This window comes from Sciurus vulgaris, assembly GCF_902686455.1.
Source record: "Sciurus vulgaris genome assembly, chromosome: 10".
Taxonomy (NCBI): Eukaryota; Metazoa; Chordata; class Mammalia; order Rodentia; family Sciuridae; genus Sciurus; species Sciurus vulgaris.
In genome coordinates, this window is record NC_136470.1 from 118,553,540 (window position 1) to 118,580,034 (window position 26,495).

Sequence of the window (26,495 nt, forward strand, 5' to 3'; positions counted from 1 at the left end):
TTCTAAGTGTATTATAGTTGGGCTGGCCCATAAATGCGGCACGTTTAAACTTGTACGGTGAACATCTTTTCCAGCTGTGGGTGAGTCTCTGTCAGAAGGTGTATGGTGAGTTGGAGCTCTTGTTGAGAGTCAACATTTAAAACCCTTCATAAACCTGCAGCCCTGAGCTCAAGATGCTTGGCTATTCTGTGGTAATTCCTGATACAGATGATAAACCTGGAGGAACTGCAGGAAGTGCAGTTCCTCTGGTGAGAGATATTTAGACCCCTGAGGGATGTAAACTTGCTAGAGGTGGGGTTTATTTATTTTTATTTTCCACATTTTTTATTGCTACAGTACAGTCGTACATATTGGGGGGATTTGTTGTTACATGCATACAGTATGACATCATAATTTGGCCAACATTACTTCCTAGCACTTCCCCCTCCCTCCCTCCCTCCAGGAAGGGGTTTTATAACTTTAATGATGGGTGTCCCTTAATACTTGAAACCACAGTTTGAAACTGCCCTTCGAAAGTACAGTCGGGCAGCTTTTCCACCCTGCCCTCTTCCTCCTTGGTCCAAGGCTGAGCTTGTTTCATCTTCTTTCCACAGGCAGCAGAGGAGTAGCCTTAGGCAGGGTTGATGTTTTAAGCTGGCCATGAAAGAATGGACATTTTTTTAAGCTGTCTGTTTTATCTCAACTCCCTAAGGTTTCCCTCCCAGTAATGGGAACAAAGCCCTTAAAGCTGTTCCAGGAAACAGCCCCAAACAGAGAGTAAAAGAGTAAATTGAGCCTGATAGCCAGATAGTGCTCAAACAGTAGGATTACCAGAAACTATTGACCAGAATCTACAGCCTGTTGTAAAACATTGTGAAACATGTTGTCAGCAAACCCAGACCCCCTTTGAAATTTCCCGGCAGCTTTGTTCCCCCTTTTCCCCCTTTCATGTGTGACCCCTCCCGATGTGTGGTTTCTGCCTTTATAAACCTACAAGATTTTCTGCTAGGGACTCGACTCCTCGAGTTGGGTCCCAGCGCGCTGGAATAAACACCTCTTGCGGTTTGCATCAAGTGACGCCTCCTGCGGCTGATTGGGGTTGCCGTCCATCCATGGGACAGAGTTGGGGTTTCCTTTTTGGGGGGCCTTACAGCCAGACTATGTCACCCTCTGAGGGCAGGGGTGCCTTGATGTCTTGCTTGTTCCCCAGGTGAGAAGGAGATCACCTTTAGGACCTGAAAAAAATCAAGTGCTGCGACTTACTTTATTACACGCTGCAAACATGCTCGCTGCCTCAGGGGGTCTCTCTCGTTCCTTGCCTTGCTCCTGCTTTTCCTCTGTGAGTCTCTTTTGCTCCCAGTGATGTTTCAGAACTAGAGTTTTTTCCTTGGTTTCTTTCTTTGTCCTTTTTCATGTTTCTCATTTACTGGATCTTTCCTGGTCAAGAAACTCATGTCTTGCCCTAGAATTGGGGCTGCCTCCCCTTCTGTCTCAATTTCTTTCTGAAGATGGAACACCTAGCTCTTGTTTTTCCATGTCTCTGTACTTGTTATTATTTCTGTATCTTTCTCACTTTTATGTGTTCTTTCTTTGTTTTGCTTTTCTTTTTCTTCTTTCCTCCTTTCTCAGTGTACCAGTCATGGTCATTTCATTGTTTATCTCTTCTTGTTTTATAAAGAAATATTTCTCCATCTTTCTCCTTTTTCCATTCTCTGTCATTTCTTTCTCCCTGATGCCCTCCCCCCATTTGTCTTCTTTTCCCTGCCTCGTCCAGTGGGAATCTGTATGACTGCCTCTCTATGTCAGAGAGAATTCATTTCTGTTCTGTGGTCGCAGACAGTGTAGTAATTCTCCTGGTCTCCAGATTGCCTCTCATGGTGTCGCTCTTCCCTCTTTTCATATCCTTTTGACTTGGAACTTTTGGTAGTATTTGGCACCGTGTCCTCTTTGCTAGATGACTGTCAGTGGGTTTGATTCCTGTGATGCTTGAGGTAATTCTTGGAGGTCTCTGTGACCTTTTCTCTTTCGCAGTTCTTTTTATCATCTCGCAGTTCATCATCCTTGTTGCTTTTGGCCTCAGAGTCACTGTCTGCATCTGTATTTTCCGTCTTCGTGCCAGTTTGCTAATGCATTGCTCCTGTGGTACTGGATTTACTTCACTGGCATAACCTCTTGATTTCTCTTCTCTTTCCCTAGACCTGGCTTCATGAAAGCTGCATTTAGGCATTTCCTCTTCTTCTGCTGCTTGATTTAATAGGTGCCTATAAAAATTCCTCCACTGAGGACTTTCTCAAAATTCTAGTGCAGCAGCCCTCTCTCTTTCTTCCTCTTCAGCTCTCTCTTGTAGTATTTTCTTATAAGCAGATGTCACAAATGCCTCTTTATCATTAAATTCTCCATTTTCCATTTTTTATTTTCTCTGTATTTTCTTTTCTCTTTTTTTCCTAATCTCAACTGCTTTTAATAAGTTGTAAATATACTTGGGCTTCTGATCTTTTCTTGAAAACAACTTGGGATTACTTTATTCCTCCCCACCATGGCATTCCATCATAAATACTGTCATATTCATACTTAGTAGAACCTTCTACAAGGGTCTACTGAATTTTTAGTTTTATCTGGATCGTGGCCTGCTTCTCAGCAGCTTCTCTCTGAAGTCTCTCACTTACTTGATTTTGCTTCTCTAGAGTCACCATCTTGCTCCTGTCTGCTAAATGTGACCAACACTGATGTGACATTCTCATGATTTTTCAAATATTATTTTATAATGTCGGTCTCTTGGCAAAGATCTTATATCTCTTGAATCCTCCTGTCAGACCAAACTTATTAGGCCTCACTTTCAGGACATTCTTTCAGCTGTGCTCTATCTGGACTGTATTAATCATGTTTCCCACCCTGATCCACCTCTCTTGTAGTTTTTCTTGTTTGTGTTCCCCATGCTATCCCTTTCTTCTCTGTTGTACTCTGAGAAAAGGATCTGATGGTTTGTTGCCCATGCTGTCTTTGTATTTGAGACCTGAATTTAGGTCATGGAGAAGGTGGTACCAGAAAGAACACTGACCCTGTTGAAGTATCTTAACCATAGAACAAGGGTCTGGAGTTGTGTGATATACAAGTTCCATTCATTTCTAAGATTCACCGACTTTCTTGGGAGATTATCTTCATTGATTGGGTTCACCCTGTCCCCATAATTCCTTTACATCCATTTTTCTTGGTAATTGTTTACAGGGAATGCCTGAGTTTCCTTATCAGAGCATGACTGTCAGTGGGTTGGGCTTGGCCCTGGGAAGAATGGAGGAGAAAATGTGGTGATTCCTCTCCCTCCTTGACAGCCAGAGCTGTGTAGAATTATATCTCTACTGTCACCCTGACTTATTTAATCAGACCTTGGTGCTAAATCTCTAAGATGCTGTGCTGAGTGACAGAGTCTAGATGCACAACAATACACACCATGGTTCTATTTATTTGAAATTCTAGAAAAGATATACCAATGGTAACAGAAGCATGTTAGTAGTTGCTTGGGTTGAGGGATGGGAGGATCTAAAGGAACAGGAGGGAACTTTTGAGGGGTACAGAAATGCTCTATATTTTATTTGTGGCAGTAGTTACTAAAATGTGTAAATTTGCCAAAACCATTAAAACTATACACTTAAACTGGTTTTGTTGTATATAAAATATGCCTCAGGAAAATTGATTTGAAAGTCAGGCCATGGTGATGAGAATGGAGCAGAGAATGGATACAAAGGAATTTTGTTCCAAAGAACAAAGGTTCTCTGGTCCGGATTACAAGACTGGAAAATACCTGTTTTGATGACCAGAAACCCAGGGCTGATGGAAGCTACCAAGTATATATATCTCTTAGTTTTATGGTAATATGCACATTAACATAGTACATGCCACAACATAGCAGTTACATTGCTACACCCTTGTTCTCGTGCCCTACTCTGTACTCCTTAGTTATGGGAAACCTTGTAATTGTTGCCTAAAGATTTTTGTATGTGCCAGAGTTTTATCTAAAATCTAAGCTCCTAGAAGCCATCAATTAGGACTTTGGGTTTTGTTGTTGTTGTTGTTGTTGTTTAAAATAGCTCTAAGGTGCTCAGTGCCGTTGAGTTTGTTCATTATTAGTTCAATTATATGTCAATAGATCATCATGCACTCTACAGTCTGGTATCTTACACTTGAAATTAGGTACTGATGACATCAAGACTCAGAAGCCTCAGAAAGGCTACTCTAGTGGTGCTTGTGCAGCAAGATGGAGTTCCTGAGCAGCAGTGCCATAGGACCCGGCACCAGTGATGGTGGAAGCTAGCTCTGGTTTGGCCCAGAAAACTCTTAGTGAATCAATGACCCACTGACTAACCTATAATAAGTTATTTTGGGATTTCAGTGAGCTGAGACTTATTTTGTGGTATGAAACCAAGTAAGCTAATAGATCCCAGAAAGGCGTGTATACATGTCTTGGTATTCTTTAAAGTAGGATAGTTTGTGTAGAGTCAGTAAATTTTTGGTTTTCCCCTTTTCAGAGAAGAGGAAGAAGTAGGGGAAAGCAAACAGACATAGGAAAACCATATACATTGTCTTTGACTAAAGACTCATTCTATTTTAGATATAGTCAATACCAAGATATTTTATTGGCTCATAATACAGAGTTAAATTAGATGAAGTCTTCCAGATACTCATAATGCAGAGTTAAAATTAGGTAGATGAATCTACCAGATACTAAAATAGTATACCTTCCCCAAAGGACAACATCCTGCCCTACATTCCACCCTATGTGGGACCCCTTCTGTGACTCTCATGGTAGTTGGGGCCAGCAAACTCAATACCATGTAGTGAACAAACTCCTGTTTGTTGCTTCAACAAACTCCTTGTGATTCTTGTTTACAAGTCCCCTTCTGTGGTCTAGAACATCATAGATCAAGTTTACCTCTGAATATGTCATGGCTCTTCAGATGTTCTTTAGTTCCACATTAAGAGACTGCTTCTCAAACCTCAGTGTGAGACAGAAACCCTTCGTAACCTTGTTTAAATGTAGATTCCTGAGTGTGGAAAGTTTGATTCAGTAGGTCTCGGTTGGGATCTAGGAGTTCTGGGTGGTTCTGCTACAAGTGGTTTATGACTCCAATTTTTTGTCTGCTGTATGCCCTCTGATGGATTGGGGGCTAGGGATAAGAAAACAAACAGTAACAGACATTTCTCAAAAATATACACATAGCTAAGAAAAACATGGAAAAACATTTAACATCTTTAGCGGTCATGGAAATGTGCATCAAAATTCCAATGGTCACTTCATACCCACTAAGATGGCTAGAATAAAAAACATAAAAAGTATCAGGGCTGGGGTTGCAGTTCAGTGGTAGAGCAATTGCCTAGCACATGGGAGGCACTGGGTTTGATTCTTGGTACCACATAAAAATTAATAAGTAAAGTAAAGGTGTTATGTCAATCTACAACTAAAAAATATTAAAAAAATAAGTATCAGATGTGGAGAAATTGGAACCTTTATATGCTCCTGACAGGAATGTAAAATGATGTGACCACTTTGCAAAACAATCTGGCTGTTCCTCAAAACATTAAATATAGGATTATCGTATGACTCAGCAGTTACTTTGGGGTATATGCCTAGAAGATAAAAACTTATGCCCGCACAAAAACTTGTGTACAGATGTTTATTGCAGCATTAGTTATAATAATGAAAGGTGGAAACTGTTCACATGGCCATTAGCTGACCAAGTTATGGAACCAACCTAACTGTCTGTCAACAGGTCAATGGATAGAAAAAATGGCATATATATACAATGGAGTGTTCCTGAGCACAAAAATGAACAAAATGATATCATTTGCAATAAAATGGATGGAACTTCAGAGTGTTATGAAATGTATCAGATTTGGAAAGTCAAGGGTCCTGTTTTGTTTATTTTTCATATGTGGGTGCCAGAGAGATAAAAGGAAAAAGAGGGTCTCTCATGAAATTAAAAGGACCAATAGAATAGAGGAAAGGGGCCATGGGGAAGGAGGAGGGGACAGAAAGGAGAAGTACTGGGGAATGAAATTGACCAAATTATGTTATATGCATATATGAATATGTCATAATGAATCCCACTATTACATAAATTATAGTATACCAATAAAAATTAAAAATATTATTGTAAGTGAAAGAAACCAATCACAAAAGACCTATTCCATTTATATGAAATATACAGAATAGGTAAATCATAGAGGCAGAAAATGGGTTAGTGGTTGCCAGGGAAGGTGGGAAGGGGGATGGGAGTGACTGCTCATGATTATGGGGTTTCTTTAGGGATTGTATTAGTTTTCTAGGACTGACTTAAGAAAATAGCACTCCTGGGTGGTTTGAACAACAGAGATTTATTTTCTCTGAGTTCTAGAGCCTGGAAGTCCATGATGGAAGTGCTGACAGGTTGGTCTCTGCTGAGGTGACTTTCCTTGGCTTGTAGTTGGCCCCCTTTTGGCTCTGTCTTCACGTGGTCTTTCCTGTGTGTGCAAGAGTTCCCCTGGTGTCTCTGTTTCTCTCTTCTTTTAAGGACACCACTCACTGATTAGGCTTACTCTAATGACTTCATTCTAATTAAATCACCTGAATACATGTAACTTCCAAATAACTGTCATATTCTAATATATTGTGAGTTAGGACATAAGCATAAATTTTGGGAGAACACAAGTCTGTAACAGGGATGATGAAAATGTTCTAAAATTAAATATTTGTAATGTTGCAAAATCCTGGGGATATGCTAAAAACCACTAACTTATATGCTTTAAAAAGGTGAATTTAATGGTATGTGAATTATAAATAAAACTGTTATAAACCATATGATTACATGATCAATGTAACACTACATCAGGTACTACCAGAAGAATGAGAAGTTATACTCCATATATGTATAATATATCAAAATACATTTTACCATCATATATAACAATTAAAATCTATTATACAATAAAAACTATTATAAACAAAAAGAAAATTAGAACATGAATCTTGCCTTCAAATAACTTACAGTCCAGTCAGGCAAACAAAGATGTAAATAGGCACTTGCAGTCACTTAGAGGGCATGCTAGGTGGAGGTGCACTTACTCCATTTTTAAAGATTGAAGACCTCTAGAGGAGAAAACAGGAGTCAGATTTATAGGATGAATATGAATCAGACTGAGAAAGGGTAAAGAGAGGATGTCCCCCATGGAAACTGGCATATGCAAGGAGCTATATAATGTGGGTCTCCTGCCACTTATTATTAGCCTAATCTTTTTTCAATTAAAATCAAAATTTAAACTGTTGGTTAAAGATTGTCTGCTGCATTTATATTCCAATCTCTCCACCAACTTTGGACAATTACCTGAGCAATCAGTCTTGGTTTTCTTGTCTGAAAAATGGGAAAAATAATAAGTATATGGAATATAAGTTTCAATAAATGTAATGGTCTCAAATGAAAAGCTTCTGGATGGCACAGGAAACAGGAGCATGGAAAGGTAGCCTACAGAATGGGAGAAAATCTTTTCCAGTCACTCTTCTGACAGGGGATTAATATTCAGAATATATAACAAACTCAAAAAACTTAACACCAAGAAAACAACCTAATCAATAAATGGGCAGATACTCTAAACAGACATTTCTCAAAAGAAGAAATACAAATGGCCAAAAAATGTTCAACATCCTTATTAATTAGGGAAATGCAAACCAAAAAAATGAAAAAAATGTTCAACATCCTTATTAATTAGGGAAATGCAAACCAGAACTACACTGAGATTTCGTCTCGCTTTAGTTAGAATGGAAACAAATAATAAGCCAGGTGCTCGCACATAATCCTGTAATCCCAGTGGTTTGGGAGGCTGAGGCAGGAGGATCCCAAAAGCCAGGCACTAAGCAACTCAGTAAGACCCTGTCTCCAAATAAAAAAATACAAAATAGGGCTAGGGGTGCGACTCATTGGTCCCTGGGTTTAATCCCTGGTACCACCCCCCAAGAAAAAGAATATAAATAATAGTAATTGCTGGCAAAGATGTGGGGAAAAGGCACACTTTACTTTGGTGGGACAGCAAATTAGTATAACCACTTTGGAAAGCAGTATGAAGATTCCTCAAAAGACTAGGAATGGAACCACCATTTGACTCCATTATCCCACTCCTTGGTACTTAGTCAAAAGAACCAAAATCAGCGTACTATAGTGATACATGCATATTAATATTTATATCAATGCAGTTCATAGTGGTCAAGTTATAGAACTAACCCAAGTGCCAGTCAACAACTGAGTAGATAAAGAAAATGTGGTGTATGTACATACAGCGAAGTTTTATTCAGCCATAAAGGATGAAGTCAAGACGTGCTGATAAAAGCATTGAACTTGAGGACATTATGCTGAGTGAAATAAGCCAGACTCAGAAAGTCAAGGATTGAATGTTTTTCTCATGAAAATTGGTGGTGGTGAGGGAAGTAGTGGACTAGAGGAAGAGGGAGGGAAGAGGAATGAGAAAGGGGAGGAACTGTGGAATGAAATTGACCAAACTAGGCTATAAGCATGTATGAATGTATCACAACAAATTTCACTTCTATGTGTAACTATAATCCACCAATTGAAAAATAATAAATAAATAGAGTAGAGTAAAGGAAAGGGGCTGGGGGAGGAAGGGAAAGGGGAAGTATGAGGGATTGAAATGGAGCATATTATATGCATATATGAATGCATAATATAATGAACTACACTATTATGTATAACTTTAATGTACTAATAAAAACATTTAAAAACCAAAGCTGTAAGGAAATATAAAAATAAAAATAACTATGGTTCTAAGTCTTAAAGGAAGGACACAGAAAACATTCTTAGCACGATTTTGCTAGTTACTGCTAAAAATGTTAGCTCTCTCTCCTTTTTCTTCTATTCCTTGGATCATCTGATTTTAAGACCCCTTACCATCTTAGTCATCATTGCATGAGCTAACCTGGGTAAAAATATTCCCTTTGACATGAGATTCCCAGGTCTGAGCACAAGAGACCTGTTGGAGGCAAGTCTATTGATAATAAAGCCTCTTATATGTTTCCAAGTCAGCTTAGAATCTCAGGAGCAATTTTAGTAGTCATGCCACATGGTTGTCACATACTGAATTTATGGGGGGCACAATTCTGCTTTCCATAACTCTCCTCAGAGTTTTTAGAGACAAGTCTTTCTGCTCTTAAGCCAGGTGTCACAAGTCTTAGATTTGAGAATTTTCCTGATTCTTAAATGTAGAACTTCATGTTTGTTCTTGTAAAATGCATTCTTACTCATCTTCAGCGCATATTCCAGCTTCTTCAATCATTTTGAAAAATTGATTCTGCCCATGTCTACTGATTACGGCTGCCTGGCTTTGTGTCATCTATAAACTTGGTAAATATGTCTTTTTTTAAATTTATTTTTATTGTAAACAAATGGGATACATCTTGTTTCTCTGTTTGTACATGGAGTAGAGTCTTTTTAAGTCTTCGTTCAAGTCATAAATCAAATGTTGGTAAAGGTATCCTTAGGGATAGATTCCACTAGCATTACAAGAGGTACCACCTGAAAAATGGCCTTTAATACAAGACTTTAGTACATTTGTTCTGCTTCTTCAACCATCCGTGAATGAATCCACATGAAGATTTCATCTCTCCCATATTTAAAATGATATCAGAAGATTTTATTCTTTGACATCTGTTAACATGGTGACAGTAAGTGGGCTGAAATCATGATATAGCACTACTAATTGCTTCTCTCTGATCTACCAATCAAGTAACCCTCTCATAAAAAAGAAATTAGGTTAATTTGGCTTATTCTCCATAAACCCATGTGAGTCCCTGCTGGCTGCTGTTTCATGTTTTAAATGCTTACAAGCCATCTGTTTAATCATCAGTTCTTCAAATTTGCCAGAGATTTATGTCAGGATTATTGCTGTACAATTTTTGAAAGATAATTTGTATGAAAATTGGAACATGTGCGTGGAGAGAAAGTACTTCACCCTTCTTTCCTGATTTTTCAGATTATCAATCATGTGCAGAGAATGTATTTTGGAGCTGAGTTCTCAATGTGTAGCTTATTGGGCTCTGATTTTATAACCTCAGAGGGCAGCATACTGTACTGATAAAGTATCCAGGATTCAGAAGTAGGGTTCCAGTGGTCTGCAGAATGGGACAAAATCTTTGCCAATGACTCTTCTGACAGTGAATAAATGTCCAGAATATATAAAGACCTTAAAAAACAACATCAAGAAAAAACAAATTTACCCAATCGAATAAATGTGTAAATGAACTAAACACATCACTCAAAAGAAAAATACAAATGATCAACAAACATAAAAAATGTTCAACAGCCTTAACAATCAGGGAATTACAAATCAAAACTCTTCTGAGATTTTTATCTCCAGATAGAATGGAAATCATCAAAAATATAAAAATAAATGCTGGTGAGGATGTGGGGCTAAATACACTTGTGTATTGTTATTGTGTATTGAACTGCAAATAAGCACAATCACTCTCAAAAGAATTCTATCAGTGATGTTACTATCAATAGCAACCACAGTGTTAATAAAAAGACTAGTCCTAATGATGATGATGCTGCATTTTATGAAGTTTGGAATTAACTTTGAAGCTCAACAAGAGCTACAACTTTTGAAAGCATATTTATGTTCTTTTCCCTCTTTCCTTTTTCCACCTATTCTTGCTGGTCTTAATTTTTTGCTTTATTATATAAGTTATGTGAAATCATCTGTGCAATAGGGCTGAGTGTAAATACATTAAAGTAATAAATTCTGTAATGAGAAATGTTTGAAGGATGAGTGGGTAGCTGTAATTTATCACTGCTGGGAACAAAACAAGAAGAAAACACTGAAAACTGCAGTTTAAAGAATAAGAGCCAAACATGAGTAAGATTTTCCTAATGGTGTTTTTTTTTTGTTTTTTTTTTTTTTTTTTTTTAGCTTTTAAGTTTTTACAGACTGCATTTTGATTCATTGTACACAAATGGGGTACATAATTTCCTTTCTGTGGTTGGACACAATGTAGATTCATACCATTCGTGTAATCACACATGTACTGCAGGCTCTCTGAGTTCCAGTGTCCTGATCTGTATGATGAGCAGGCCCCCAATCAGTCATAGTCCCCAATCCTCGGTTGTCACATGAGATCTCATGGGTTGTAAGGGTAGGAAGAGACGCATGCCACTCACTCAGCTGCTCCTCTTATCGGCCCTCTCCCCCAAGCCTGTGAAGAGCTCTGGGACAGTCTTCTGGACTTCTGTGTGCTTGAAACTTGCTGGTCCTTACCCCTGGATAAGCAGCCTCAGCTATCACCTGGGACCTTGTTAGAAATGTTGACTTCTCAGGCTATACCTTAGAACTGCTGATTTGGAAATTTAAATTTTTATTATTCTTAAATGACACATCATACTGTACATATTTATGGGGTACAGTATATTATCATTCAATACATGTATAATACATTATGTGATCAGAATAATTGGCATATTTATCATTTTAGTACAATTTTAGTCATTTATCATTCTTTGTTGAAAAATTCAAAATCCTTTATACTAGCTATTTTGAAATATACAATTAATAGTTTTCAGTTATTCTTGCTATAGAACATTAGAAGTCATTTCTGTATTCAGCTGCATCTCTATACCCTATCCTCTGTTCATCACCCTCTTCCCCAACCCTTCCAAGTCTCTGATGTCCACTATTCTACTCTGGAAGCAGCATTTAACAGATCCTATGGTGATTAGGACACAGTAAAATTTGAGAAGCACTCTTCTAATACCCTGTGGCCCTTCTTTGAGGCTTATTCAAATATCATACCTTATTCTAACGTTTTTATTCAGTCTGTATATGAAAACACTTTGATTTATCCTCAAGTAAATTTCAGAAGTTCTAGTAACAAACTAAAAGAAAACCATACCCAAGGCCCACCCCCTTTTTTTTAATGTCCTTTGTTCGGTGTTGTGACCTAAGGAGATAGCCTTTTTTGCCAAGTTCCTTTGGATTACTTTGGCATGCAGGACAAACTGCACAGCTCTCTGTGAGCTATATTAAATGCACAGTGTCCAAAGCATTCTTCCTTAGCCAGGCTCTCCTCACCTTTCTGTCTCTGAAAAATGAAGGTTTGTGTAATCAGAGACAGGTTAGCCACATCTCTGTCTCCTCCTCTTACACAGTCTACAGTGACTTTTTCATGTGTTACAAATCAATGACTAAATCCATAGCCTGTCATTCAGGGAAACCGTATCTGTCTTGATAGATAGTAGATTCTAATTGGCACTCTATTGTTAGGTGAGGCCCCAGCTTTTTAGATGCACAAAAACAGACTTTTATTTCCAGATAAGTACTACTCGGCAAAAATATAAGACCTAGTATCAGTTGTTTAAACCCTCTAATGGGAATATGCTAATGCAGTTTCATTTTCCTCTCCTACCATCTCAAAATAAGTGCAGTAACAGCTTGCTTTATGCTACAGTTAAAGAAAATGTTTAAGCTCAAGCCCATATATTTACCATGCTGTTGACGTAGAGACTGAAATTTAGAATTACAAACATGTTGCTACTTTGTCATTTGCTACAGATAAAATTATGAGAGTTTATTTCATCGAAACCCTAGATTATTTTTTATTTTATTTTTTGAGCACCAGACTTCTTGCCTGGATCATCATTTAATTTTACTTTAAACAGTGTTTATCTTTTGATGGTTTTACCTAGTCAAGGAAATGGAGCTTATCACTTTTTGTTGCCTCTTAAAACTCAATTTGTCACTGTGTCTTGATTTCATGGTAGGTTTTTGCATCACATCTACTTATCTCATGAAATCCACAATTCCAGTATTTTTTCATAATATTCAAAATAAAGGGCTGGGGTTGTGGCTCAGTAGTAGAGCACTTGCTTAATGTATGAGGCACTGGGTTTAATCCTTAGCACTGAATACAAACAAATAAATAAAATAAAGGTCCATCCATAACTAAAAAAAATTAATAAAATGCAACAACAAAAAATCCCCACAAAATAAAAATCTAACATGAATCATTTATTAGAATATTGCATTTTGAATATCAAGTTAACATTAATGGCAAGTGTGGGGCATGTAGCAATCATAACAAAAGCTGACCCAATTATCTATGGCAAATTATTTTTTTATATCCTTACTGACATTGTCATGATCCTTAATTTCCTTGATGACATAAACAGAATCTATGTTCAAAACTCAGTACTTTTGAAAGTGTGACAAATTAGTGGTTTGTTGCCTGGAGTATTAATGTTATCATGGCTATTTTTATTTTTAAAGCTTATTGCTACTTCTCCATTGCTCAATTTTTAAAAAATGAGTTTTGTGCAGTTGAACTTTTAAAAAACTGGCCCTCAAACATACAAAATTACAAGGGCTTTTGGTACCCAGGGTTATGGTATTCAGGACAACCTCAACAATGTAGATTTCACCACCTTTCTAGTAAAGTTCTGAGAAACATTTCTCCCTCTTCTCTGTAGTGTGTCTTCCAAAACCTCAAATTTGGGTCTTCATAATTGGCAATAGTTGACTACTGGTAAGATTTTTCTGTAACTCTCCAGCGATAATTAATGAAGAACAGATGTAGCTTCATTAGTGCCTCATCAAAAGCAAGACCAGGACAAGGTTTTAGTTTTTGTTTTCTTTTTCTCTCCAAGGCTAAGTAGGGGAAAAGAGTAGTTGGCAGGAGTTTTTGGTCTTTGAAAAATGATTTGAAAAATGAAAAATTTTATATTATTTTCATTATTACATGGTAAAATTTTCTATCTTGAAACAGGAAAGAAGGAAACTTAAATTTGGAGACAAAAGTTTGTTCTTCAGAGTTGCTCCTTCACCGGTACATAACAACTTTGCTGTAACTCAGTTACTTCTGAGGGCTTCATTATCTGCCCTCTGAGAGTTACATCAAGCTTCAAAATTATACAAACACATAAATTGTCTCAAAATTGGGAAAAAATTGAGAGACAGATTGGGTAGCTTTGTGCTTCTCTAAAGGTGGTTATAGCAGGTGTTATCATTTCTCTGAGATTTTGTGAAACAACTGAGGTAACAATTTATCAGGTTGCAATAACTGCCATTTTTCTTTGTGCTGATGTTCTTGTCAGCTCCCATGAGTAAATTAGATTCCAGACAAGAGCTATTCCATCATGTATGGTAGAAAGCAAATTTTTATAAAATTTCATCTTCTGATTGATGCTCAGCTGATAATGTGTTTAAAAGGGGAAAATATCATGCACAGAAGTTTGGCCTCCTACTACCTTTGCCTGCAGCATTTGGGGTGGACTTCATTTTGATCTTGATCATCACCAAAACTTTTCTGGAGCATCTAGATGTGCCAAAAATTGTGTGAGACCCTGAAATGAACAAAATTTAATTATTATCAGTCAAAGGAAAGACAAATAAATGAATATAATAATGCACAGTGTTTGAATTGCTGTGGTGGACCAAGGCAAATTTTGAAGGGTCAGGAATATGCAAGCTTGATTCCATTCAAACACATCAGATACTACCAGGAGCTAGGAATTCCACTTGAATAAAGTATGATTCTGGCCTTTAAATCCAGTAAAGGAAATCATTGTATTAGCCAAAAATGTAAATAGTTGTCACAGGATGCAGAGGGAGAGGCCTCGGACCTGGAGGGATCAAAAGGTTTTGAGATGAAAGCTTTCTACAGTGCTTCAGCATGAATAAATGTGAACTATGTTTCTTGGAACTCGTTTTACCTCTTCCAAAAATTGTGAGCAACTTTGAGCTTCTAGCACCTAATGACTTCATTCTTAGTTTATTAAATTTGAGGCTTCAGACTATGTAAAACAAAGTTATCTTTATAACTCCTGCCTATCACCAGACAATTATAGTAAAAGGAATATTTATTAAAACTTTCAGGAGGCCTCTTCATTTCCCACACGTCACAATTATATCACATGCATAAACCAGTCACTGGCAAGAATAGGATTATATGATTAGCTTAGATCAATTAGGATTCACTCAAGGGTCAAGGAAGAGGGCCCTTCCTTCCAGAGCATATGATATGGAGTGATGTGAGGTGATGACTGTGTGGAGATCACCATGAATGTTTCTTAAAATAATGAAGCCATACTATTCAATGGTGTTGCCTATCTGTGTAAATAAGAAAATGAAAATTTCCTCATCATTTTGTCTCAAAGTGGGGGAGAAAGAGTGGAGAGAGGAAGAGCCATGACAGGTTTTGAAGGGGAAATTATAATTGACCCTGCATGCATTCCTAGTTTTAAAGAAAACTTCTATTTTTAAAAAAATTGTATGCTTTTATTAGTGCATTATGGTTATACAAAGATTTTTGTTCATTCTGACATAATTATATATGAATGGGATTTAATGTTCTCCATTTCAGTCCCTAGTGCTCTCCCTTTTCTCTTCCCTCCCCCTATTTTTCTTCCTCTACTCTATTGGTCTTTATTTATTTGTTTATTTATATTAATTAGTATTTTATAGATATACATAAAGATGGAACTCACTGTGGTGTATTTATCCATGCACATAGTGTAATTTTGTCAAATTCTTTATGCATTTCCTCTCCTTTCTCATCCCTATATCCTTCCCTTTGATCTCCTTCTATGCCACTAATCTTCCCTTTATCTTTTTGATATCTGGCCCCCACCTAATTTTTTTTTTACTTTTCTCTAGCTTATGCATATGAGAGAAAACATTTGACCCTTGATTTTCTGAGTCTGGCTTATTTCACTTAGTATGATGTCCTCCAGTTCCATCCGTTTACCAGCAAATGTCATAATTTAATTTTTATTTATGGCTTAGTAAAACACCAGTGTTTTACCACATTTATTAATACTCATCTATTTACAGACACCTGGATTGGTTCCATAACTTCACTATTGTGAGTTGCATTGGTACAAACATTACTGTGTACCATTATGGCATGCTTGTTTTAGTTCTTTTGAATAAATACTGAGGAATGGGATCACTGGGTCATATAGTGTGACCATAGTCACTTCCAGTCCTAGTCTTTTGAGAAATCTCCATATTGCTTTTGAGAGTGATTGTGCTAATATGCAATTCTACCAACAATGTATGAGTTTACTTTTCCTGCCAAATCCTCACCAGCATTTACTATTATTTGTATTCTTGATGATTGCCAGTCTGAATGGTATGAGATGAAAGCTTTGTGGTTTTGGTTTTCATTTATTGTTAAGGATGTTGAACATTTTTTTTCATATATTTGGTGGGCATTTGTATTTCTTCTATTGAGAAATGTCTACTTAGTTCTTTTGCTGTTTATTGATTGGGGCCTTTATAGATGTTAAGCTCTTTAAGTTCTTCATACTTTCTGGATATTAATCCTGAATCAGAGGAGTAACTGGTCCTCATTATTTCTTTTTTTTAATTTATTTTAATTAAAAATCATAAATTTACATACAGCAATGTTATTCGATTCATTCTGTTATTTTTTCCCCTTCCCCCCTACCCCTCCCACCCCTCTTTTCCCTCTATACAGTCCTTCCTTCCTCCATTCTTACCACCCTCCTTATCCCTAACCCTAACCCTAACACTAACCCCTCCTACACCCCCTTATATGTCCTCATCCGCTTATCAGCGAGATCATTTGTCCTTTAGTTTTTTGAGATTGGCTTATCTCACTTAGCATGATATCCTCCAATTTCATCCATTTGCCTGCCAATGCCATAATTTTATCATTCTTCATGGCGGAGTAATATTCCATTGTATATATAAATATATATACCACAGTTTCTTTATCCATTCATCAACTGAAGGGCATCTAGGTTGGTTCCACACTCTGGCTATAGTGAATTGAGCAGCTATGAACACTGATGTGACTGTATCTCTGTAGTATGCTGATTTTAAGTCCTTTGGGTATAGGCCAAGGAATGGGATAGCTGAGTCAAATGGTGGTTCCATTCCAAGCTTTCTGAGGATTCTCCATACTGCTTTCCAGAGTGGCTGAACTAATTTGCAACCCCACCAGCAATGTATGAGTGTACCTTTTTCCCCACATCCTCGCCAACACCTATTGTTGCTTGTGTTCTTGATAATCACCATTCTAATTGGGGTGAGATGAAATCTTAGGGTAGTTTTGATTTGTATTTCTCTTATTACTAGAGATGGTGAACATTTTTTCATATATCTGTTGATTGCTTGTATATCTTCTTCTGTGAAGTGTCTGTTCATTTCCTTAGCCCATTTGTTGATTGGATTATTTGTATTCTTGGTGTAGAGTTTTTTGAGTTCTTTATAGATTCTGGAAATTAGCGCTCTATCTGAAGTATGAGTGGCAAAGATATTCTCCCACTCTGTAGGCTCTCTCTTCACATTACTGATAGTTTCCTTTGCTGAGAGAAAGCTTTTTAGTTTGAATCTATCCCAGTTGTTGATTCATGCTTTTATTTCTTGTGCTATGGGAGTCCTGTTAAGGAAGTCTGCTCCTAAGCCAACAAGTTGAAGGTTTGGACCTACTTTTTCTTCTATAAGATGCAGGGTCTCTGGTCTGATTCCGAGGTCCTTGATCCATTGTGAGTTGAGTTTTGTGCAGGGTGAGAGATAGGGATTTAGTTTCATTCTGTTGCATATGGATTTCCAGTTTTCCCAGCACCATTTGTTGAAGAGGCTATCTTTTCTCCATTGCATATTTTTGGCACCTTTGTCTAGTATGAGAAAATCGTATTTATTTGGGTTTGTGTCCATGTCCTCTATTCTGTACCATTGATCTACCTTTCTATTTTGGTACCAATACCATGCTGTTTTTGTTACTATTGCTTTGTAATAGCGTTGAAGATCTGGTATTGCGATACCCCCTGCTTCGCTCTTTCTACTGAAGATTGCTTTAGCTATTCTGGGTTTCTTATTCTTCCAGATGAATTTCATAATTGCTTGCTCTATTTCTGTAAGGTACACCATTGGGATTTTAATTGGAATTGCATTGAATCTGTATAGCACTTTTGGTAGAATGGCCATTTTGGCAATATTAATTCTGCCTATCCAAGAACATGGGAGATCTTTCCATCTTCTAAGGTTTTCTTTAATTTCTTTCTTTAGTGTTCTGTAGTTCTCATTGTAGAGGTCTTTCACCTCTTTTGTGAGATTGATTCCCAAGTATTTTTTTTTTCAATGCTATTGTGAATGGGGTAGTTTTCCTAATTTCTCTTTCTGAAGATTCATCACTTATGTATAAAAATGCATTGGATTTATGAGCATTGATCTTGTAACTTGCTACTTTACTGAATTCACTTATGAGTTCTAAGAGTGTTCTGGTGGAATTTCCAGGTTCCTCTAAATATAGAATCATGTCATCAGTGAACAGGGATAGTTTGAGTTCTTCTTTTCCAATTCGTTTCCCTTTAATTTCTTTGGTTTGTCTAATTGTTCTGGCTAGAGTTTCAAGGACGATGTTGAATAGAAGTGGTGAAAGAGGGTATCCCTGCCTTGTTCCAGTTTTTAGGGGGAATGCTTTCAGTTTTTCACCATTTAGAATGATATTAGCCATGGGCTTAGTGTAGATGGCCTTTACAATGTTAAGGAATGTTTCCACTACCCCAATTTTTTCTAGTGTTTTGAGCATGAAGGGATGCTGTATTTTATCGAGTGCTTTTTCTGCATCTATTGAAATAATCATGTGATTCTTAACTTTTAGTCTGTTGATATGGTGAATGACATTTATTGATTTCCGGATGTTGAACCAACCTTGCATCCCTGGGATAAAACCCACTTGATCGTGGTGCACTATCTTTTTAATATATTTTTGTATGCGATTTGCTAAAATTTTGTTGAGCATTTTTGTGTCGATGTTCATTAAGGATATTGGTCTGAAATTTTCTTTCCTTGATGTGTCTCTGTCTGGTTTAGGTATCAGGGTGATATTGGCTTCATAGAATGAGTTTGGGAGGGTTCCCTCCTTTTCTATTTCATGGATTACTTTGAGGAGTATTGGAATGAGCTCTTCTTTAAAGGTTTTGTAGAACTCGGCTGAGAACCCATCTGGTCCCGGACTTTTCTTTGTTGATAGGCTTTTGATGACCTCTTCTATTTCATTGCTTGAAATTGATTTATTTAAGTTGTGTATGTCCTCCTCGTTCAGTTTAGGTAATTCATATGTCTCTAGAAACTTGTTGATATCTTCGAGGTTTTCTATTTTGTTGGAGTATAGATTTTCAAACTAGTTTCTAATTATGTTTTGTAGTTCACTCGTGTGTGTTGTGATATTTCCTTGTTAATTCCAAATTTTGGTAATTTGAGTTTTCTCTCTTCTTCTCTTTGTTAGTGTGGCTAAGGGTTTATCAATTTTGTTTATTTTTTCAAAGAACCAACTATTTATTTTGTTAATTTTTCTGATTGTTTCTTTTGTTTCAATTTCATTGATTTTGGCTCTGATTTTAACTATTTCCTGTCTTCTACTACTTTTGGTGTTGGTCTGCTCTTCCTTTCCTGGGGCTTTGAGCTGTAGTGTTAAGTCGTTTATTTGTTGATTTCTACTTCTTTCGTTGAATGCACCCCATGAAATAAATCTTCCTCTAAGTACTGCTTTCATAGTGTCCCAGAGATTTTGATATGACGTGTCTTTGTTCTCGTTTACTTCTAAGAATTTTTTTATTTCCCTCCTGATGTCTTCTGTTATCCATTCATCATATAATAGTGTATTATTTAATCTTCAGGTATTGGAGAAGTTTCTGTTTTTTATTCTGTCATTTATTTCTAATTTCAATCCATTATGATCTGATAGAGTACAAGGTAGTGTCTCTATCTTCTTGTATTTGCTAACAGTAGCTTTGTGGCATAAGACATGGTCTATTTTAGAGAAGGATCCATGTGCTGCTGAGAAGAAGGTGTATTCGTTCTTTGTTGGATGGTATATTCTATATAAGTCGGTTAAGTCTAAATTGTTGATTGTGTTATTGAGATCTATGGTTTCTTTATTCAATTTTTGTTTGGAAGATCTATCCAGTGGTGAGAGAGGTGTGTGTTAAAATCGCCTAGTATTATTGTGTTGTGTTCTATTTGATTTCTGGAATTGAGAAGGATTTGTTTGACTTACCTGGATGAGTCAATGTTTGGGGCATAGATGTTTATGATTGTTATATCTTGCTGATTTATGCTTCCCTTCAGCAGTATGTAATGTCCTTCTTTATCCCTTCTGACTAGTTTTCGCTTGAAGTCCACATTATCTGAGATGAGGATGGATACTCCGGCTTTTTTGCTGTGTCCGTGTGCATGGTATGTTTTTTCCCATCCTTTCACCTTTAGTCTATGGGTATCTCTTTCTATGAGATGAGTCTCTTGCAGGCAGTATATTGTTGGAGTTTTCTTTTTAATCCAAATGCCCGTCTATGTATTTTGATTGATGAGTTCAGGCCATTAACATTCAGGGTTATTATTGGGATATGATTTGTATTCCCAGTCATTTGACTCATTTTTGTTTTTTGACATGATTTGGTTTCTCCTTTATTTGGCTATTCCTTTAGGCTAGTTCCTCCCGTTGCTGATTTGCATCGTTGTTTTTCATTTCTTCCTCATGGAATATTTTGCTGAGAATGTTCTGTAATGCCGGCATTCTTTTTGTAAATTCCTTTAGCTTTTGTTTATCATGGAAGGATCTTATTTCATCGTCAAATCTGAAAGTAAGTTTTGCTGGGTATAAGATTCTTGGTTGGCATCCATTTTGTTTCAGGGCTTGGTAAATGTTGTTCCAGGTCCTTCTAGCTTTATTAGGGTCTGGATTGAAAAATCTGCTGATATTCTTATTGGTTTCCCCCTGAATGTAATTTGATTCTTTTGTCTCGCAGCCTTTAAAATTCTGTCTTTATTTTGTATGTTAGATATTTTCATAATAATGTGCTTTGGTGTGGCACATTAAATATTTTGTCTTCAATATCTGAGGTTCTGTCTTCCAGGTGTTCTATCCTATTGGTTATGCTTTCTATGGAGTTTTTAACTTGGTTTATTGTTTCCTTCATTTCAAGGATTTCTGTTTGGTTTTTTTTCAATATCTCTAACTCTTTATTGAAATGATCTCTTGCTTCCTGTATTTGCTCCTTTAACTGTTGATTGGTGCGATCATTTAATGCTTGCATTTGCTCTTTCATCTCCTCGTTTGCTTCCCTGATTGTTTTAATTATGTACATTCTGAACTCCCTTTCTGACATTGCTTCTGCTGTGCTGTCATTGGGTTTTATTGATATAGTATCTAGGTTTGTTTGGGACATTTTCTTTCCTTGTTTTCTCATATTGGTCAGATATCAGTGGGACTCTGAGATATTGCAGAATTCTTCTATTGGATTATGTTGTCCCTGTAGATTTCCAGTGTATCACCTTCCTGCCTTCAGTAGCCTGAAATCTTGGAGTAACTTGATAATGCAGTGCCTCCAAGGAAAGCTGCCCCTAGTCCTCTACTGGTTCTAGGACTTGGAGCTGGCTCTGTGTGGAAAGGCTCTCACTGGGGGGTCTGCTCCGAGAAGCTAGCCTGGAACGACACTTCCCGCCGGAGGCGGCCGGGCTGTGGGCTGCTTGGGGAAGTCCCTAGCTGCCCTGTCCTGGTCCCTGAAGCAACCTGCAGGCAGGAACTCGCCGCCCTTGTTCAGGGAACTGAATCGTGGTTCTGTGCAGAAAGGCTCTCACTGGGGGGCCTGCTCCGAGATGCTGGAGAATTTGGCCCTGTGAGAGGAGTCCACCGCTGGAGTGCGCAGGGCCGCCTGGGGAGGACTCTAGCTGCTCTGCCTTACTCTAATAAGCCACCTGAATCCGGGCCTGCTGCCCAGGCAGTGCTTCACCGCTTCACCGGGTTGGGGAGACTCTCCCCGAGGCTCTATTTTAGTCCAAGTCTCTGAATGCCTCCCCTTCTTGAATCCTGGGTTCTGGAGCAACTGGAGATGCAGTCACCCTCTAGTCTGCCATCTTTGATTGCCCCCCTGATTATTTCTTGAGCTTTAGACATTTGGTTGAGGAAGTTGGTGCCTGTACCAATATGTTGAAGTGTTGATCCTGTGCTTTCTTCCAGCAGTTGCAAAATTTCTAGGCTAATTCTTAAGTCTTTGATCCACTTTGATTTGAGTTTTCTACAGGGTGACAGGTAGGATTCTAGTTTTATTTTTCTACATATGGATATATAGTTTACCCAGCACCATTTGTTAAAAAGGTGTTTTAGTCATCTTTTTTGCTGCTGTGACTAAAGGACCAAACCAGAACAATTGTAGGGGAGGAAAAGTTTATTTGGGGGCTCACGGTTTCAGAGGTCTCAGTTCATAGGCGGATTCCATTCCTTGGGGCTCAAGGTGAGGCAAAACATTATGGTAGAAAAGTATGGGAGAGAGAAACAGCTCACATATTGATCAGGAAGCAGAGAGACTCTACTCAACAGATGCAGATATACCCCAAATCTATATCCCAATTCCCACCTCTTCCAGCCATACCCTACCACTTCAGTTACCACTCAGTTAATCTCTATTAGGGGATTAATTTACTGGTTGGGTTAATACTCTTATTACCCAACCATTTCTCCTCTGAACCTTTTTGCATTGTCTCACATGTGAGCTTTTGGGGACACCTCACATCCAAACCATAACAAAAGGCTCTCTTTTTTCCAACATTTATTTTAGGCACCTTTTTCTAGTATCAGATAACTATAAGTATGTGGCTTTGTCTCTGCATCTTCTTTTCTGTTGTTCTTCATATCTATTTTGATGCTAATACCATGTTGCCTTTGTTACTATAGCTCTTTAGTGTAATTTGAGATCAGGTATTGAGATGACTCCAGCATCACTCATTTTGCTCAAGATTTTCTTTCAAACGAGCTTTAGGACTGTTTTTGTCTAGTTTTGTGAAGAACGTCATTGGCATTTTGATGGGTTTTTCATTGAATATGTATAACACTTTTGGAAATACAGCCATCTTGACAATATTAATTCTGCCTATTCAAGACCATGGGAGGTCTTTCCATCTTCACTTTCTTTCTTCAGTGTTCTGTAATTTTTTTTGTAGAGGTCTTTCACCTCCTTGGTTAGATTAATTCCAAAGTGTGTGTGTGTGTGTGTGTTTGAGGTTATTGTGAATGGAATACTTTTCCTGATTTCTTTCTTAGGAAATCATTTTTAGAAAGTGTTAAAGAAGAATAATATTATGGCATTTGCAGATAAATGGATGGAATTGGAAAATAGCATGCTAAATGAAATAAGCCAATCCCAAAAAACCAAAGGTGAAATGTTTATCCTGATAAGTGGATGATGACATATAATGGGGGTGGGGGTGAGAGAAGAATGGAGGAACTTTAGATTACATAGAGGGAAATGAGAGGTAGTGGCCATGAAAGATGGTGGAATGTGACAGACATCATTACCCTATGTACATGTATGATTACAGGAATGGTATGAATCTACATTGTGTACAACCATAGAAATGAAATGATGTACCCCATTTGTGTACAATGAATCAAAATACAGTCTGTAAAAAATTAAAAGATAAATTTAAAAAAAAAGAAATATCTGTGGGGATATCTCTTATTTCATCTCTAATTTTGGTTAGTTTGGCTAGGGGTTTATCAGTGTTGTTTGTCTTTTCCAAAAACCACCTCTTCTGTCCAATATGTGGAAGCTAACACAAAATGAGGGGGCAGGAGGGAAGAATAGAAGTTCGTTGGATTAGGCAAAGAGAGATGAAGGGAAGAGAGGGGGAATGGGAATAGGAAAGACAGTAGAATGATCAACATAGCTTTCCTATGTTCATATATGAACACACGACCAGTGTAACCCCACATCATATACAACAACAACATGGGAAGTTATACTTCATATATGTCTACTATGTCCAAATACATTCTACTGTCATGTATAATTAAAAAGAACAAATAAAAATTAAAAAGAACCAATTCTTTGTTTTATTGATCCTTTGTATGTTTTCCTCGATTTCATTAATTTTGGGTCTGCTCTTAATTATTTTCTGTATTCTACTTTAGAAATAGTTTGTTCTTCCTTTTCAAAAGCCTTGGAGTGTAGCATTAGATGATTTATTTGGGTTATTTCTAAGTTTTTAAGTGTGAGCACTCAATGTTATAAACTTTTTGGAAGAGGTCCTAGGAGCCACTGAGAAGAAAATGAATTCAGCAGTTTTTGAATGACACAGTCTTTAGATGTCTATTAGTTTCATTTGATTTATAGAATTATTAGGTCAGAAATATCATTATTGATTTTATGTTTTGGTGACATATTGGAGATGGGGTGTATTGAAATTACACAATTTGATTGTATTAGAATCTATGTGGGATATTATGTCAAGAAGTATTTTTTAAATGTAAATAGGTGCCCTGAATTTTGGGGCATAAATATTTACAATTGTTATATGTCCTTTTTGGATTGTTCTCTTTACCAGTATGTAGTGGCCTTGTCTCTTCTGGTTATTTTTTGCTTGAAATCTGCTTTATTAGATATGAGAATAGTTACTTCAGCTTGTTTTGGACTTCATTTGCATGGAATATTTTTTCTATCCTTTTACTTCCAACCTATGGGAGTCTTTTAGACAAGTCTCTGGCAAACAACATATAGTTGAATTTTTTACTCCATTCTGTCTTTTTTTTTTTTTTTTTTTTTTTTTTTTGGTACCAGGGATTGAACTCAAGGCACTTGAGCAACATCCCCAGTCCTATTTTGTTTCTTATTTAGAGACAGGGTCTTACTGAGTTGCTTAGTATCTTGCTTTTGCTGAGGCTGGCTTTGAACTCCCAATCCTCCTGCTTTAGCCTCCCAAACCACTGGGATTACAGGCATGTGCCACCATGCCCAGCTTAATCTGTGTCTGTTAGTTGGGGAGACTGCTTACATTCAGTGCTGCCATGTGTAGATGTTTGTTATTTCCTATGATTTTGTTTGCTATATTTAACTTGGTCTTGATTTTCATTTAGTTAGTTGCTCTTCTGGTGAGCTTCATCTATGTGGGAATATTGGAGTTTGTGTTTGAGTTCTTCTGTATGCAGTATATTTTTAAGAAGTCAGAAGTGAGCTTTATTGTTTTGCCTCTAAATGTGACCTGATGTTTTTCTCTTGTTTTTCTTTGTTTTCTGTGTTAGGCATTTTGATTACAATACATCTTAGAGTTCTTTGATGATCTTGACTATTTAGTGTTTTATATGCTCCTGTATGTGGTGTATATCTCATTTCTAAGGTTGGGAAAATTTTCTGTTATTTCACTGAAGAGCTTTTTAAAGCCATTACTTAATATCTTCATGTTCTCTTCTGTCCCAACAACTCTCAGATTGGTCTCCTGAGGTTTTCCCAGAGTTCTTGTTATGGTGTTTTTTTCCCCTTTATTTCCTATTCAAAGTTCAAAGTTCATATACCCTGTTCATTAAAGTTTTGTGTTTGAGGGCTGAAGTTCTATTATTTTCCTTTTTTAAAATTTTATGTTTTCATTTACTTTGATCTTTCTTTTATTTATCTTTTAATTTTTTACAGACTGCATTTTGATTCATTGTACACAAATGGGGTACATCATTTCATTTCTGTGGTTGTGCATGATGTAGATTCATACCATTCGTGTAATCATACATGTACATAGGGTAATGATGTCTGTCTCATTCCATCATTTTCATACCCCCTCACTCTCATTTCCTTCTACATAATCTAAAGCTCCCCCATTCTTCTCTCACTCTGCACCCCCCACCCCCATTATATATCATTCTCCACTTATCAGGGAAAATATTCAGTCTTTGGTTTTTTGGGAGTGACTTATTTCATTTAGCATGATGTTCTCCAATTCCATCCGTTTATGTGTAAATGCTATAATATTATTCCTCTTTATGGCTGAATAGTATTCCATTGTGTATATATACCACAGTTTCTTTATCCATTTATCTATTGAAGGGCATCTAGGTTGGTTCCACAATCTAGGTATTGTGAATTGAACTGCTATAAACGTTGATGTGGCTGTGTTACTATAGTATGCTGATTTTAAGTACTTTGGGTATAAACCGAGGAGTGGGATAGCTAGGTCAAATGGTGCGTCTATTCCAAGTTTTCTGAGGAATCTCCACACTGCTTTCCAGAGTGGTTGCACCAATTTGCAACTCCACCAGCAATGTAAAACTGTGCCTTCCCCCACATCCACACCAACATGTTACTTTTTGTGTTCTTGATAGTAGCCATTCTAATTGGTCTTCCTGTCTGTTTTGGTGCCAATACCATGCTGTTTTAATTACTATTTAATGTCTGATTTTGTGATACCTCCTGTTTCACTTTTTATACTCAGGATTGTTTTGGCTATTCAAGGTCTCTTGTTCTTCCAGATGAAGTTCATGATTGCTTTTTGTATTTCTATGAGGAATGTCATTGGGATTTTAATTGGAATTGCATTGAATCTGTATAGTGCCTTTGGTAGAGTGGTCATTTTAACAATGTTAATTCTGCCTATTTTAGAACATGGGAGATCTTTCTATCTTATAAAGTTTTCTTTAATTTCTTTCTTTAGTGTTCTGTAATTCTCATTGTAGAGGTCTTTCACCTCTTTTGTTAGATTGA

At 37.1% G+C, this 26,495-nt stretch overlaps 1 protein-coding gene and 1 pseudogene across 11 annotated transcripts in view; one reads left to right on the plus strand and one right to left on the minus strand.

Annotated features, from left to right (window-relative positions):
- Window positions 1-26,495, plus strand: part of NEK11 (NIMA related kinase 11) — a 349,893-nt gene that overhangs the window by 26,505 nt on the left and 296,893 nt on the right. The window lies entirely within an intron of this gene.
- Window positions 1,167-4,810, minus strand: LOC306638153 (nuclear speckle splicing regulatory protein 1-like; annotated as a pseudogene). The gene has a single exon. The product of its transcript is annotated as a nuclear speckle splicing regulatory protein 1-like (transcript).